The 15,125-nt window shown below is 39.1% G+C and overlaps 1 pseudogene across 1 annotated transcript in view; it reads right to left on the bottom strand.

The window, feature by feature from the left end:
• The window catches only part of LOC106009451 (zinc finger protein 878 pseudogene), a 252,194-nt pseudogene extending 237,069 nt beyond the window's left edge, over positions 1-15,125 (bottom strand). Inside the window, exon 1 of the transcript XR_015452325.1 lies at positions 1-15,125. This exon is cut by the window's left edge and continues 22,516 nt beyond it. The product of XR_015452325.1 is annotated as a zinc finger protein 878 pseudogene (transcript).

Here is a 15,125-nt window from a genome sequence, read left to right as displayed (position 1 = left end):
GAGGATACCAAGAACTAAGAGTAGATCAAGACTCATTCCCCTGGGGCACTGTAAAATGCACCTGGATTGTAAGACATCAAGGAAGATATTGCTTAGGCAGGTGGTTTTTCATTGGGGCCCAATGAGGTAAGGAGCTTTGCTTCTTCACATTCTCCCTGCCATGATGCATGGCCTCACTGCAAACCCACAAAGCCATGGGCCCAAATGACTGGTGGAATGAAACCCCCAAAACTGTGAGCCAAAATGAACCTTTCTTCTTTATAAGTTTATTGTCTCAAGCATTTGTTATAACAATGGAAAGCTGACAAACACATGTCACATTAAAAAAAAGAAGGCATTTTAGCTCATTTTGTAATTTCTTCTGAATTCAGAGCAACTGGGGGATATAGATGTGTGGCACTGACTTTCATAATTATAACTGGAGAGTGTATGGAGATTGGGTATCTCTCACACCCTTTGCTGGGCCATCTGACCTGTAAGGAAAGGACTGCAGAGGAGAAAAAACAATCTTCCAGACACCCAAAAGTAAATAAGAAAAAAAAATCTCTTTGACAAGTTTAGTCATTAACTGCAAATGTCCCATCATCATCATGATCATCATGATTATTATATTATTATTATTTAGCAGAAAAAGTGCCCTCACAGATGTGTGGGAGACAGAAGTTCATGGAAAGGGGATCTAGAAGACTATAGCTTTAAAGTATCATTATACTCACATTCACATATCTGAATATTGGCCTTTATAATTTCATTAAAGAAGATGGTTGGCCAAAAAGAAAGAAAAATCTCTTATTTCTATAAATAACCACTAATCCACAGCCAAGAATATATCTCTAGATTTTGTTTTTCTAAGTGCAGCCCAAAAATGAGCTTTCTTAGATCCTGGGATCTGAGTCCTCCTGATGTAATCTCTCTTATGATGTCATACCAGACAGTAAATGTTTATATTATTAATAGTATCAAAGCAATAAATGTGTTCCTGACATAGGCTAAACCTGGGTATTTACGAGGCACCTGCACAGTCTTTGAGAGTTCATGTTGGCAGAAGGCATTGAATTGTTCCTTCTAAAAGCATTTACTAAAAACAGACTTCACTTCTCTTTATTAGGAATTCCAAGAGTTATGGATTCCTATAAAATCAAAATCATGTGGGAGTAAGACTTCTTCCAGAAAGTTTCTCCAACCATTAAAGATGATGTACTTATGGAACTTCAAACTGTGGTGATGGAGCCATCTATGCTGATTGTTCTAATAAAATCCTCCACTTATAGGTATTTTGTTTTGGCAAACTGATGACTACATTCAGTCAGGTTGGAAGTGAGGAGGCAGAAAAAAGAAAAAAATGTGTTCTTAAAATCAAAGGGCAAGCAATCTCAGTGACAGCCCTTTGTGCAAATACTATAGACCTCACCTTAAAATTTTTGGCACCAACTGTAAAGAATGGAAAGAAACCCTTTCTATTTTCATGGAAAGAATCTATTCTTATTCACTTTTCTAGAAACCAGAGGAAAAACGTATTCTGGAAATTCATCTATTTGTGTGCCTAGGGAATCAGATGTCTAAAAAAAAAGATCTTGTCTCTTGAAGATGTGTTAGGTGGTATTGATTTAGCTACAGCTTGTTACATTCAAGGCATGAAATCAAATGAGATACACATAAAGAGAAACAAAAAAAAACTTAGAAAATGATTTCTGTTAAAATACTGGGGAAAAAAGGCAAAGAAATCATATTTTAGAGAAGAGAAAGGGAGTAAAAATGATTAAAGATTTTGATGATGAAAGGAACTGTGCACATTCATTCCATCTAGGGGAAGACAATTATGAAGGAGAGCAGCCATCAGTCTTGCTTATCATTCAGTGATTAGATGAACACAGCAGACTTAGGATAGCCTCTCGAAACAGGCATTGCCAAGGGCAGTGCTCATTACCAAACCTTCAACAGCCCTCTCCTTGATATAAGCAGATGAATGGCTACACCTCCTCCCTCCTCTTTCCATTTCCTTTCTTCCTTTTTTCTCCCCTTCTTTCTTGGTCACACTCATTTTGCCTGATGTACTGAAATCATTACACTCTGAGTATCCTCAGTTTATTCTCTCCAGTTTATTGAGGAGACTCTATCTATTATGTGTGAATAGAAAACATCTTATTTCTTCCAATAAATCCACTTTCTTAAGAACATTTTCAGACATTTTTAGCTATTAAAACAGTCTGAAAGTCCTAAGGCATAGCATTGTTTTGTTTTTACTTTTTATTTTTGTAAGTACATGTTTGCAGTACATAATGATTAAATTCATAATGGGGAAGTTGGCACATATACATAACACATTTTAATTATTTTTATATCTTCTTCCCCCTCCCTCTATCTCTAGGTCTGCTCATTTTCAAAAGATCTATGGTCCTGTTTCCTATTATATATCTTTTACTTTACCTTTAATTTATTTATCACGTGCAAATGAAAACAACACTGAGATTCCACCTCACCACAGAAAGAATGGCTTCCATCATGAAATCAACCAGTAATAAATGCTGGCAGGGCTGTGGGGAAAGAGGAACCCTGCTCCACTGCTGGTAGGAGTGTAAACTGGTGAAACCACTGAAATCAGTACGGAGATACCTCAAAGAACTAGGACTGGAAGTCCCATTTGACCCAGCTATTCCTCTGCTGGGTATCTTTCCCAAAGAATTAAAAGAATCATACCATAGTGATATATGTGCACCCATGTTCATAGCAGCACAGTTTGTGATAGCTAAAACTTGGAAGCAGCCCAAATGCCCATCAACTGGAGACTGGATAAAGAAAATGTGGGGGTTTTTTGTTGTTGTTAAATTCTTTTATTGGTACATTTTAGGTATACAACACAATTACATTTCTCATTGGGAATTGTACCTTTACATAATGCATCTTGGTTCTTATTTTTTCCCCATTCCTAGCCCTCCCTTCCGCCCCTCCACCCTTCCCTATTTACAAAGACTTTATTTCCATTTTTTCATTTTCTCATCATTTTTCCTTTCCCTTCTTTCCTTTCCCCTGCCCCTCCTACTACCCCTACCACTTTGGACCTTTCTTCCTATTTTGCTTTATCGATTGTTCATTCTAATCATTGGTACATTTTAGGTATACAATATAATGAGATTCATCATTGGAAATTTGCAGCTTTACATAATCTCTCTTGGTTCTTATTTTTCACCTTTGCCCAGCCCTCCCTTCAACCCCTTCATTCTTCTCTGTTTACAAAGATTTTGTTTCTATTTCTCATTTTCTCATATTAATCCGATTCCCTTCTATCCTTTCCCCTAGCCCTCCCAATTCCTTCCCCTTTGCCCCTTTCCTTCCTATTTCACATTACCTATTATACATTTTAGTCCTTATTTATACTTTCAGTTTCTCACACCAGAGAAACTATTCGGTATTTATACATGTGTGTGCTATTTATTTCACTTAAGAGTATCGCCTCAGTGTGCATCCACTTAGCTATAAATGCCTCTAATTTCTCATTTTTTATGGCTGAGTAGTACTCCATTTTATTTTAAAACCACATTTTCTTTATCCAGTCTCCAGTTGATGGGCATTTGGGCTGCTTCCAAGTTTTAGCTATCACAAACTGTGCTGCTATGAACATAGGCGCACATATATCACTGTGGTATGAGTCTTTTAATTCTTTGGGGAAGATGCCCAGCAGGGGAATAGCAGGGTCAAATGGGACTTCCAGTCCTAGTTCTTTGAGGTATCTCCATACTGATTTCCACAGTGGTTGCACCAGTCTACACTCCCACCAGCAGTGGAGCAGGGTTCCTCTTTCCCCACAGCCCCGCCAGCATTTGTTATTGGTTGATTTCATAATAGCAGCTATTCTTTCTGGAGTGAGGTGGAATCTCACCGTTGTTTTCATTTGCATCTCTCGAACGACCAGTGATGTTGAACATTTTTTCATGTATTTATTTGCTATTTCTACTTCTTTGTCTGAGAAATGTCTGTTCATTTCAGATGCCCATTTTTGGATTGGGTCTTTAAATTTGGGAGGTCTGATCTTTTTAAGTTCTTTATAGATTCGAGATAGTAGACCTTTGTCTGAGGAAGAGCAGGTGAAGATTTTTTCCACATTGTGGGTTGTCTCTTCACACTGCTGGTGATTTCTCTTGCTGTGCAGAAGCTTTTTAATAAGAAGAAATCCCACTTGTTGATTGTTTGTGCTAGTTCACGGGCAACTGAGGTTTTGTTCATAAAATCTTTTTCTACACCAATGTTTTCAAGAGTTCTACCTAACCTCTGTTCCAACTGGTTCAGGGTTTCTATTTTAATATTTAGATCTTTAATCCTTTTTAATATTAGTTTAGTGCATGGTGAGAGATATAGGTCTAGTTTTAATCTTTGGCAAGTTGAAGCCCAATTTTTCCAGCACCATTTATTAAAGAGGCTATCTTTCCTTCAGTGAGGGTGTTTGGCTCCTTTATCAAAGATGAGATGGCTGAGTGTGTCTGGCATTGTTTCTGCATCTTCTAATCTGTTCCACTGGTCCTCAGGTCTGTTTCTTTGCCAGTACCATGGTGTTTTTATCATAGTAGCTTTGTAGTACAGTTGTAGGTTGGGGATTGTGATACCCCCTGCCATGTCTCTGTTACCTAGAATTGCTTTAGCTATTCTGGGTCTCTTCTTGTTCCAAATGAATTTTCCAATTGTTTTCTCAAGATCCATGAAGTATGCTGCTGGGATCTCAACTGAAATTGCATTAAATCTTTATAGAAGTTTTGGAAGTATGGCCATTTTAACTATATTAATCCTTCCTACCCAGGAGCAGGGGATGTCTGTCCATTTTCTGATATCATCCTCAATCTCTCTTTTCAGAATGCCATAGTTTTCAGGGAAGAGGTCTTTGATTTCTTTCATTAGGTTGATTCCTAGGTATTTCAGTTTTTTGGATGCTATTGTGAAAGGAATTATTTGCCCTATGTCTCTCTCAGTGAGTCTGTCATTCATGTACAGGAAAGCTATTGATTTTTGTGTGTTGGCCTTGTAACCAGCTACTTGACTGAATTTGGTTATTAAATCTAGAAGACTTTTGGTGGAGTTCTTGGAGTTTTCTATATACAGTATCATGTCATCTGCAAATAAGGACAATTTGACTTTTTTGTTTCCTACCTTTATTCCTTTTATTTCTTTCTCTTGTCTAATTGCTGTGGCTAATGTTTCCAGAAATATATTGAACAAGAGTGGTGATAGTAGACATCCTTGTCTTGTTCCTGATTTTAATGTGAAGGATTTCAGTTTTTGACCATTTAGTATGATATTGGCTGTTTCCTCTGTGACCCACTGGTTATTCAGAAGTGTGTTGTTCAATTTCCACATTTCTATGAAATTTTTCGAGTTTCTTTTGCTATGGATCTCCAATTTCATCGCACTATGGTCTGATAATATACAGGGGATAACTTCAATTCCTTTGCATTTACTTAAACATGTTCTATGTGTGAGTATGTGGTCTATTTTGGAGAATGACCCATATGCAGCTGAGAAGAATGTGTATTCTGATTTTGTGGGGTGGAAGACTCTATAAACATCTGTTAAGTTCATTTGTTCAAGAGTTCAATGGAGTTCTAGTATTTCATTACTTATTTTTTGTCTAGTTGATCTAGCTATTTGTGACAGTGGGGTGTTGACGTCCCCCACTACAATTGTATTAGTGCATATATGACTTTTCATGTCCGTTAGTATTTGTTTTATATAGTTGGGTGCACTAGTGTTTGGTGCATAGATATTTATGATTGTCATCTATTCCTCTTGGATTCTTTCCTTTGCAAGGATGTAGTGTCCTTCTTCATCTCTCTTAATCAATGTTGGTTTGAAATCTACTTGATCTGCAAAGAAGATAGCTACTCCTGCTTTCTTTCGGGGTCCTGTCGCATAGAGTATTTTTTTCCACCCTTTAACTTTCAGTCTATGAGTTTCCTTTTGAATTAAGTGTGTTTTTTGTATGCAGCATATTGTTGGATTTTGCTTCTTGACCCATTCCGCCAGTCTATTTCTTTTGATTGGTGAATTGAGACCATTAATGTTGATGGCTATAACTGAAATGTATTGACTTATCATTGCCATGACTTTTTCTTTTTGTTGGGTTCTCCCTCTTTACATTTAATTTCTTGTCATGCCAGATGGGTTCATTCTGCTTTGCTTCCTGGGGTTGTGATCCTCAATGTCTGCTCCTAGGATATTGTGTAAAATTCTTTGGAGTGCTGGTTTGGTATTCACGAAGTTCCTGGGGTGCTCTTTGTCATGAAAGTATCTTATTTCTCCATCCCTTTTGAAAGATAGTTTTGTAGGGTACATCAAGCTGGGTTGGAGGCTGTTTTCTTTTAGGGCTTGGAATATGTCACTCCAAGCTCTTCTTGCCTTGATGGTTTGTGTTGAGAAGTCTGCTGTGATTCTGATGGGCTTTCCTTTCTATGTGATTTGTTTCTTTCCTCTAACTGCTTGTAGAACTTTGTTCTTCTTTTGAGTTTCTGGAATCTTAACAATTATATGCCTATGTGTCGATTTTTTTTTTAATCAAGGCTATTTGGAGTCCTATATGCCTCACTTATCTGTATGTCAAGTTCTTTTCCCCTGCTTTGAAGTTTTCTGTTATTACTTCTGCAAAAAGTTTTTTTATGTCATCTGCACTCCTGTTTCTTCATTGACTCTAATCAGTCTTATATTATTCTTCTTTGCATCATCTAGCAGCTGCTGGATTGATTTCTCATGTTCCTTTACAATTTTAAAGCAATTTTTCTTTTCCTGGTCATTAATTGCAATCTTATCTTCTATATCTGAAATTCTGTCCTCACACTGGTTCATTCTGCTGTGCAGACTTTCAGTGGAGTTTTTAATCTCCTGGAAATCTATTTGCATCTGTTTTATGGATTCCATTTGTTTCCTATGTTGGGATTCCATCATGTTCCTGAGCTCTTCTCTAGATTTATTAATCATGTCTTGCACTAGGAGCACAATTTCTCTTGTTATCTGAGAAATTATTTCTGATTTCATTTTTTCCAGATGCCCTTTTGCTGCCAGTTCAGTGGGTCCAAGTGGTTGAGTGTCAGAGTGTTCCATCTCATTTCCCTTTGGGGTTGCTGTAGGTGATCTGGAAGTCTGGTTTTGAGACTTATTTACGTGTTTTCTCACTTGGACTGGGGGCGTGGCCTGTTGGTGCCTGCAGGGATTACCTCCTCTGAGCTGGGAGAGGTGGGCCAAGGGCCAGGAGCAGGGGTAGGGATGGTGGCCTAAAAGCCCTTTCCTCTGGGCTGGGAGCAGCAGGAGGGATAGTGGCTGGGAAGCCCCTTCCTCTGGACCAGGAGCAGCAGGACTCAGTACCGTGGTCTGGTGGTCTGCTGTCCTGTGCGTCTTTGTAGTGTGGAACCAGGTGGCTGTACAGAGGAGCGGGGGGCGGGGCGGGGGGTGTCCAGTGGATTGTTGCTGGGTCATGGGCTGATTCGGAATGTTCCACTTGACTTGCGACTTCAGTAGGGCGTGCACAGACCTGCCTGTCTGCAGCAGGCTGATTCGGTGTGAAAAATGTGTTTTTTTTATAAAATGGAGTACTACTCAGTCATAGAAAAAGAGAAATTAGAGACATGTATAGCTAAATGGAAGCACATTGAGATGATACTCTTAAGTGAAATAGATAGGAAACACTTGTGTAAATACTGAATAGTTTCTCTAGAATGAGAAACTGAAAGTGTAAATAAGGACTAAAAGGTATAATAGATAGCAGCACTGGTAAGGAAGCTCTTCCGCCTCCATTCCATGCTCCTAGGACGGAGAAGGTGAGCTGTGCAGGCGCCAGAAGCACACACCCCCCCCCCCCGTGGAAATGAGAAGACACATAAGTCTCAAAACCAGACTGCCAGATCAACTAAAGGAACCCCAAGGGGAAACAAGATGGAACACTCTGATACTCAACCACCTGGACTCTCTGAACTGGCAACAAAAGAGGATCTGGGAAAAATGAAATCAGAAATAATTACTCAGATAACAGCAAAGATTGTGCTCATAGTGCAAGACATGATTAATAAATCTAGAGAGGACACAGATAAAAAAATAGAGGAGCTGAGGAACATGATGGAATCCCAATATAGGAAACAAATGGAATCCATAAAACAGATGCAAACAGATTTCCAGGAGATAAAAAATGTTCATCAAAAGTCTGCACAGCAGAATGAACCACTGTGAGGATAGAATTTCACATATAGAAGATAAGATTGCAATTAGTGACCAGGAAAAGAAAAATTGCTTTAAAATTGTAAAGGAACACGAGAAATCAATCCAGCAGCTGCTAGATGATGCAAAGAAGAATAATATAAGACTGATTGGAGTCAATGAAGAAAGAGGAGAGAGTGCAGATGACATAAAAAAACTGTTCACAGAAGTGATGGCAGAAAACTTCCCAAGCAGGAGAAAAGAACTTGACATACGGATAAGTGAGGCATATAGGACTCCAGCTAGCCTTGATTAAAAGGTATAATAGATAATGTGAAATAGGAAGAAAAGGGGCAAAGGGGAAGGGGAAGTGGGAGGAGTAGGGGAAAGGAAAGAAGGGAATGGAATTAATATGAGAAAATGAAAAAATGGAAACAAAGTCTTTGTAAATAGAGAGGGATGGAGGGGTTGAAGGGAGGGCAGGGGCAGGGGAAAAAATAAGAACCAATAGTGATTATGCAAAGGTGCAAATTTCCAGTGATGAATGTTGTTATATTGTATACCTAAAATGTATCAATAAAATTAATAATTTATTTATCCTTGGGGTTTCTATATAAGAGAAACAATGTGATATTTAGGCTTGTGTGTCTAATGTAGTTTACTTAACATTATTTAAAATCAGTGCTGCAAGATTCCAGTATTTTTCTTTTTCTCTCCTTAGCTCAGGCAAGCTCATTTTTTCTGAATGTATGTGATGAAGCCAGGGGAGGGTCTTGGAGAGAGGTGTTTTGATCAGGCCCAGCAGGTTCTCTTCTAGCTGCTGGTTCCTCTAGTGTTTGTCACTGGGGGAAATAAGTAAGGAGGAGCCAAGCCCTCCTTCCTTGGCAGGGTAAAGCTGTGGGTATCTGTTGTCACTGCTTTCTCTGTCCTAGAGACCTGGGCTTTGTTGCAAATTGCGTCTTTTGGGCACAGTGGTCTTCCAAAGAACACATGGGATTCTTGGTAAGGTCAGCTTCTCATGGAAAAGTGGCCAGATTTGGGCAGCGGACCCTGGCCAAACCACTTACCATCAGCCAACAGCCAACAGCCTGTTGTTATAGTGATAGCTTCTTCCAGAAGGCATCCTGGCCCTGTCCAGATGTCTATTCCACTCTCACATCCTTGCCACTTTACATGGTGGGAACATCTTTGTGTCCATGGCATCTGCTTCCTCAGCCTGTCTGCCTCTTTGCTGACCCACGTGTGTCAGCAGCAATGAGCACTCAGCAGGTCTAAGCGATCCTTCATTTCTGACTCTGTGTTGGGGGAAGAAGAGTTCATGTACCACTTCTTCCACCCAGATTTCTGCAAATATTCATGGCAATTATCTTGGGATCCTCCTTCCTTATGTTGGAAGATGATGAGAGCTTATGAATACAGGAAGAATAACTTCTATCCACACAGACTGCACTTCCTTGAAAGCAGCTTTTTAGTCCCCCAATACTTCCCACCCCACTATCTAATAATAACTTGGAGGCTTATACTAGGAGGGGAATCAGAGGAAAGGTGGTTGGTTAGAGAACTAGTTCTTACACTGGTACCTCTCACTACACCCTGGGGAAGGGGTGGCTGGCCCACTTGCTAGTGTCCTGTTATGCATGCACTGATTTGGATAAGTCTTAGAGGCAGCAGCTCCCTGTCCTTTGGTCTACCTGAGTCCTGGACTCCTGCTATGGCCTCATGGGATGCTCAGTCTTCCTGAGTAATGCCTGGTACTCATAAAGCTCACTGATCCTCACCAGTTCCATGATAGCACTTGGTACATTTCTTCTTGCACTCACAAAATAAGTACCCAAACCTCTTCTTAACTCATACTCCAATAGTAAAAATAAGCAATGATCTAAGACAAAAGAAATGAATGAAATGTCTCCTGACAGCTCAGCTCCTCTTTTCATTTTCCCGAGGACTTTTACATGTATCCTAGCTCATCCCCTGATTAACAGCCAACTCTTTTGTTACACTGTCTATCGGAATATTCTGGGCTCATTTGATACCCCTTCCAACCCTGATGAAAGGAGATAATTGGATGTTCCTTGCTTAATTGGGTTTCCCATGTGTATATAAAAGACTTTTCTCTAAATAGATTCTCTTCAATTTCATGAATAGTAGTAGATTGTCCAAATCTCACTGTGTGAAATTACTCCATAATTAAATGTATAGAACCATCATTATTGCAAAAATCAAAATGCATGTGTTAATGCAAGGCCAATCTATGACAAATGGCAGGTAACTACTCAAGGCTTTGTGTTTTGGGAACCATGGAAAATACTGATGTCTAAGCAGCAATTCAGATACATCTATTGGAGGAAAAGAAACAGCTTAGTAATTAGTGGGTGTGAAAGGCATGAAAATCTTGAACACATAACCAATCTGTAATTTCTAATAGTATTTCAAGGGAAGGTGTAAAATAGTCCCTTCTCTAAAACACACCCTTAACCAGGTTAGTTCGTTACTTCTTCCACATCTCCCTATCCTCATAATATTTTTAACATTGTCCATGGTGATTTTACTACCAAGATTACATCTGTTTCAAATGTGGACACAGGAGAGAAAACAAATGAAGAGATATACTTGTTTGGAATTAACTTCAAAACTCCAAAATTATGGCAATGTTATATATGGGCTTCTCAATAAATATTTTTCAACTCTGATTTTACAGGCAACCCCCAATTATATTCTTACCTAAAGAACACACTGAAGGCTTAAGCTTTGATTTCATAGTTTATTCATCTTGATAACAATTTTAAATTTCTATAGATCATTGCATTGTACAGTGGTAATCTCTAACTTGGTCTTCTAGTGGCATAAAATAACAAATCTGCCTTTTCCTGATTAAGTGCATCAGTAATTCCCTGGAAGTGAGTTTACCCTTTATTCTTTTTTTTTGACAGTAGAATAATTACAATTTTATTATTTGATTCAATCAAACACCATCCACCCTGAAAAAGAGCCAATGATGGACACAATAATAACGTACCTTTTAGGCTTCCTTCAGATGAGGTATGGCATTATACCCTTTATATTACTTACATTCATAGGCTTTCAAGACAAAGGAATTTTTACAAGACACTGAAACTATTACAACTGATATCTTTCTTGTATTTTTCTCATTCACATGGCTTTGATCCAGTGTACATGCTTACACGTGGACCAACTAAAGAATTTTGCACATCTCTTCCACTAATGATGTTTTTCTCAATACTGTGTTCTTTCATCCTTGTGAATGGAACACACATGCTAGAGGCTTTCCCACTCTACCTTGACAGGAGGCCCTCCTCTAGGCATTCTTAGGTATGTTAAGGTGGATGGGAGATAAAGAGGCCTTCCACTTTCTGTATGTAGGGTTTCTGGTGAGCATGAATCCTTGCATGCTTTTGCAAGTAACCATAGCTCTTGAAGACTCTCTCACATTCCTCACATGCACAGTGTCTGTCCTCTTTATGAGTTTTTCCATGCCTTAGCATTTTGCCGTACTCTCAGAAAGCTTTCCCACATAGCTCACACACATAAGGTTTCTCTCCATTATGGTTTCTTTCATGTATTCGAAGAGTACTGGCACAAATGAAGGCTTTTGCACAATGCTTACATACAAAAGGTTTCTCTCCAGTGTGGATTATTTCATGTATTTCAGGGAAACTGGAACATCAGAAGGATTTCTCACATTGCTGGCATATATAGGGTTTTTCTCCAGTGTGAATTTGTGCATATCTTCAATAGGAGGTGGAACAAGCAAAGGTTTTCCCACACTGCACAAGTGTGTAAAATTTCTTTCCAGTGTGAGTTCTTTCATGATTTCGAAGGTCACAGGGCCACTTAAAAGCTTTATCACATCTTTCACATTCATGGGGCCTCTTCTGTACAGTCCTGATACTCAGATACCCTGTGTCCATGGTTATTATGTCTCTCAGAAATTATGAAAGACTACTGACCATTTCTCTACACAGGTGGCTTTTATGTCATTTTACCCTAAAAATTTTCTTGTTCACTCTATAATCTGGAATCTTGCTGAACATTTCTCCATGTTGTCTACTTTCTTTATGTTTAAAGAATTTCTTTAGCACTTGACATCTTAGACTTCTGTTGAGATTTTTGTACACATCTTCAATGGTCTGGTACTGCCATTTTTGACCTACAGAAGCCAGGTTCCAGAAGGTCTCCTGCATCACAGCTCTGTAGAGATTCTTCTGGGAAGGCTTCAGCAAAGCCCAATCCTCCTGGGTGAAGTTCACAGCCACATCCTCCAAGGTCACTGACTCCTGACTGGGGCTGTCACGAATGACCGGCCACTGCATCTGTCAACTGGGAAATCCCAAGGTTTCGGGACTTCAGTGCCAGGTACACTCCCGGACCCCGGGCCGGGTCCTCCCAACAGACCAGCCTATGCAACGCAGACCTAGCAACTCACAACAAGCTCTGCATGGAGTGGAAGGAGATCGCCTACCCTTCATTCTTATTTAGAAAAAAAAAAAAAAATCTTATTCCTTAGCAATTTAGAGAACAACTCTAGGTAAGTCATTTTGCTTTCATGAATTTTAATCTCATGATTCACATAATGGAGATAATAATAATGACACTATACTATAACCTAAAAGGGCTATTGTAATAATTGCTGTGGAAGCACCTATAAACTATAAAATTTGATATAGATCTTAGTTATCGACAAAACCCTGCTGTGTGACTGTACTTTTCCGCTTCTCCCTGTTTTATAGTTGGTTTAATATGCTAGGAATGGAAAGAGACACTGAGAGCAAAACAGACTTGAGAATGACCATGGACCATGTGAGCATTTTCAAATATATGATTAAATATTTGGATTGTCACAAACTTATCAGGGTCAATGCTTGACAGTACCTTTAAGGTGGTGCTACGTTTGAAAGTGCTTGGCACACTTTATCTATGTTAACAAGAAGGCCCCAGCTTCTGAGCATCCCCAAACCCTGGTGCTCCCCTGCCATTGGTAATAGAAGCCAAAAGAAGTGAACCTATGTAGAATGAACCAGTGTGCTCTAGGCACAGGACTCTATGCCTTCTCCAGAAAAGCAAGAATAAATGGAGCTCCATGGAGCCCTTACAACTGCCAGGCACAGAGACAACAGCTTTTTGTAGATTTTGTACTTAATTTTCATAAGAACCCTGTAAAGTAAGTACTATTTTCCTTGTTTTAGAGATGAGAATATTCTTATTTTCTAATAATAATTTTTTAAAAGGGGCAGAACTCATGACTGATCCCCAACTGGTTGTATTCAGTACACAGAGGCTATACCTTGTCAAGCACATTTAAGAGTAACATCAACCTATTAGTTGATTGGGTCTAAAGGTAGAGCCTCTGCCTGGACAAGAAGATTAAAAAGTAAAAACATAAAGCAGATAATTTTTCTGTTCTAGATCAAGTTTGTAAAAGGTGTGGTCAAGAGGTACCTCCTAGTCCCAGTTTCACAGAAGGGTGAGACAATCTTTCAGATTTAGTCCACTTCTCCTCTCCTTTACACTGAGACTTGTCCAAATGGCAGCTCCCTCATGAATATGTAAGTAGCACATACTCTCCCCAGTGTTTGTTTAAGTACATTATCAACTAATGCTGCATTCCTCAGTAACCTTTTGAAAATGCCCGAGTGAAGGATTTTTTTCCATTTGCAACATGCAGTCTTAATAGTCTGCAATACATTTTTGTTTATATATTTTATCCCACCAAATGAAAAGAATTTCGAGGAGTTAGTGACAGTTGAGGAAAATTTTACTTGTCTGGAGTGAATTCACTGCACTGAGCATTAGATGAACTTCACTTCAGCATTCATGGAGTTAAATTCTGTACCAGCATATACACAGGTAAGAACAGCATCATTCCAGGCTGTTGGAGAAGAGCACACAAATGCCACATCATATTCCTCTGTCCAAAAAACTAGAATGTGTGCTAATGAACAAGTGGGATCAAAGATGAAACCATAGGATTATTAAATTTGGAATAAAACTTTGATGGGATTTACTTATTTCATAACTTAGCCAGGAGTTCCATTTGCCTGAACATAACAGACATGTTTACCTAGTACTATTTGATAACTTGCCACAAATTTAGAAGCTTACCACAACATCCATTTATTATCTCTCAGTTCTATAGATCAGAAGCCTGGTGGTCTTGGCTGGGTCCACTTAGGGTCCCATAAAATCAAAGTCAGAGTGTCAGTTAGGCTGAGCTCTTATCAAAAAATCTAGGGAAGAATTTGCTCACAAGTGCATTCAAATTATTGTCAGAATCCAGTTCCTTTTACTGCTGGACTGAGGTCTCCCTTTTCTTGCTGGCTGTCAGCCAAAGGCCATTCTCAGTTCCCACAGACCACCCTCATTCAACATCATGTGGTTTGTTTCCTCCATCTTCAAGCTAGGAGCAGCACATGAAATTCTTGTGCTTGGAATCTCTCTGCCTTTCTCTTCTGCCACTAACAGGAGAAATCTCTCTGCCTTTAAGGGCTCATGTGATGAGATTAGGCATAGCTAGATAGCCTCTCTTTTAAGAACTTGTTTGGAGGTTCTAGCAGAGGAGCCCAGCTACTCATATACCCTTGACTGAGAAAACAGTGCTCCTCTATCTGGGCTGATTGTCCTCTTCGACTCAATTTAGGAGGGACACACATGGAGCAGAGAGGAAGAATCAAACAGCCAGATCAGCCAAATCAACCGTGGCAATCAATGAGGTGACAGATATCACAGCCAGATCACCCTCACATCTTAATCTCTCTTTTAAAAGGTTAACTATGCCTTATAACACAACATACTACAGATTATGGGTGTTTTGGGGCATGGAATCTTAGAAGATGATTTAGAATTCTACCTACTGCACCTACTGAATAGAATAAATAAAAACACTATTAGCTCCATATTCTCAAAAGAAAAAGATGTTGTAAGTAAACAAAACTTAATTAATT

Source organism: Heterocephalus glaber, unplaced genomic scaffold (genome assembly GCF_053883595.1).
Source record: "Heterocephalus glaber isolate CG9 unplaced genomic scaffold, H.glaber_assembly_v1.0 deba00001444, whole genome shotgun sequence".
NCBI lineage: Eukaryota > Metazoa > Chordata > Mammalia > Rodentia > Bathyergidae > Heterocephalus > Heterocephalus glaber.
Note: the sequence above shows the minus strand (reverse complement) of the source record. Positions and strands in the feature narration are given on the sequence as shown.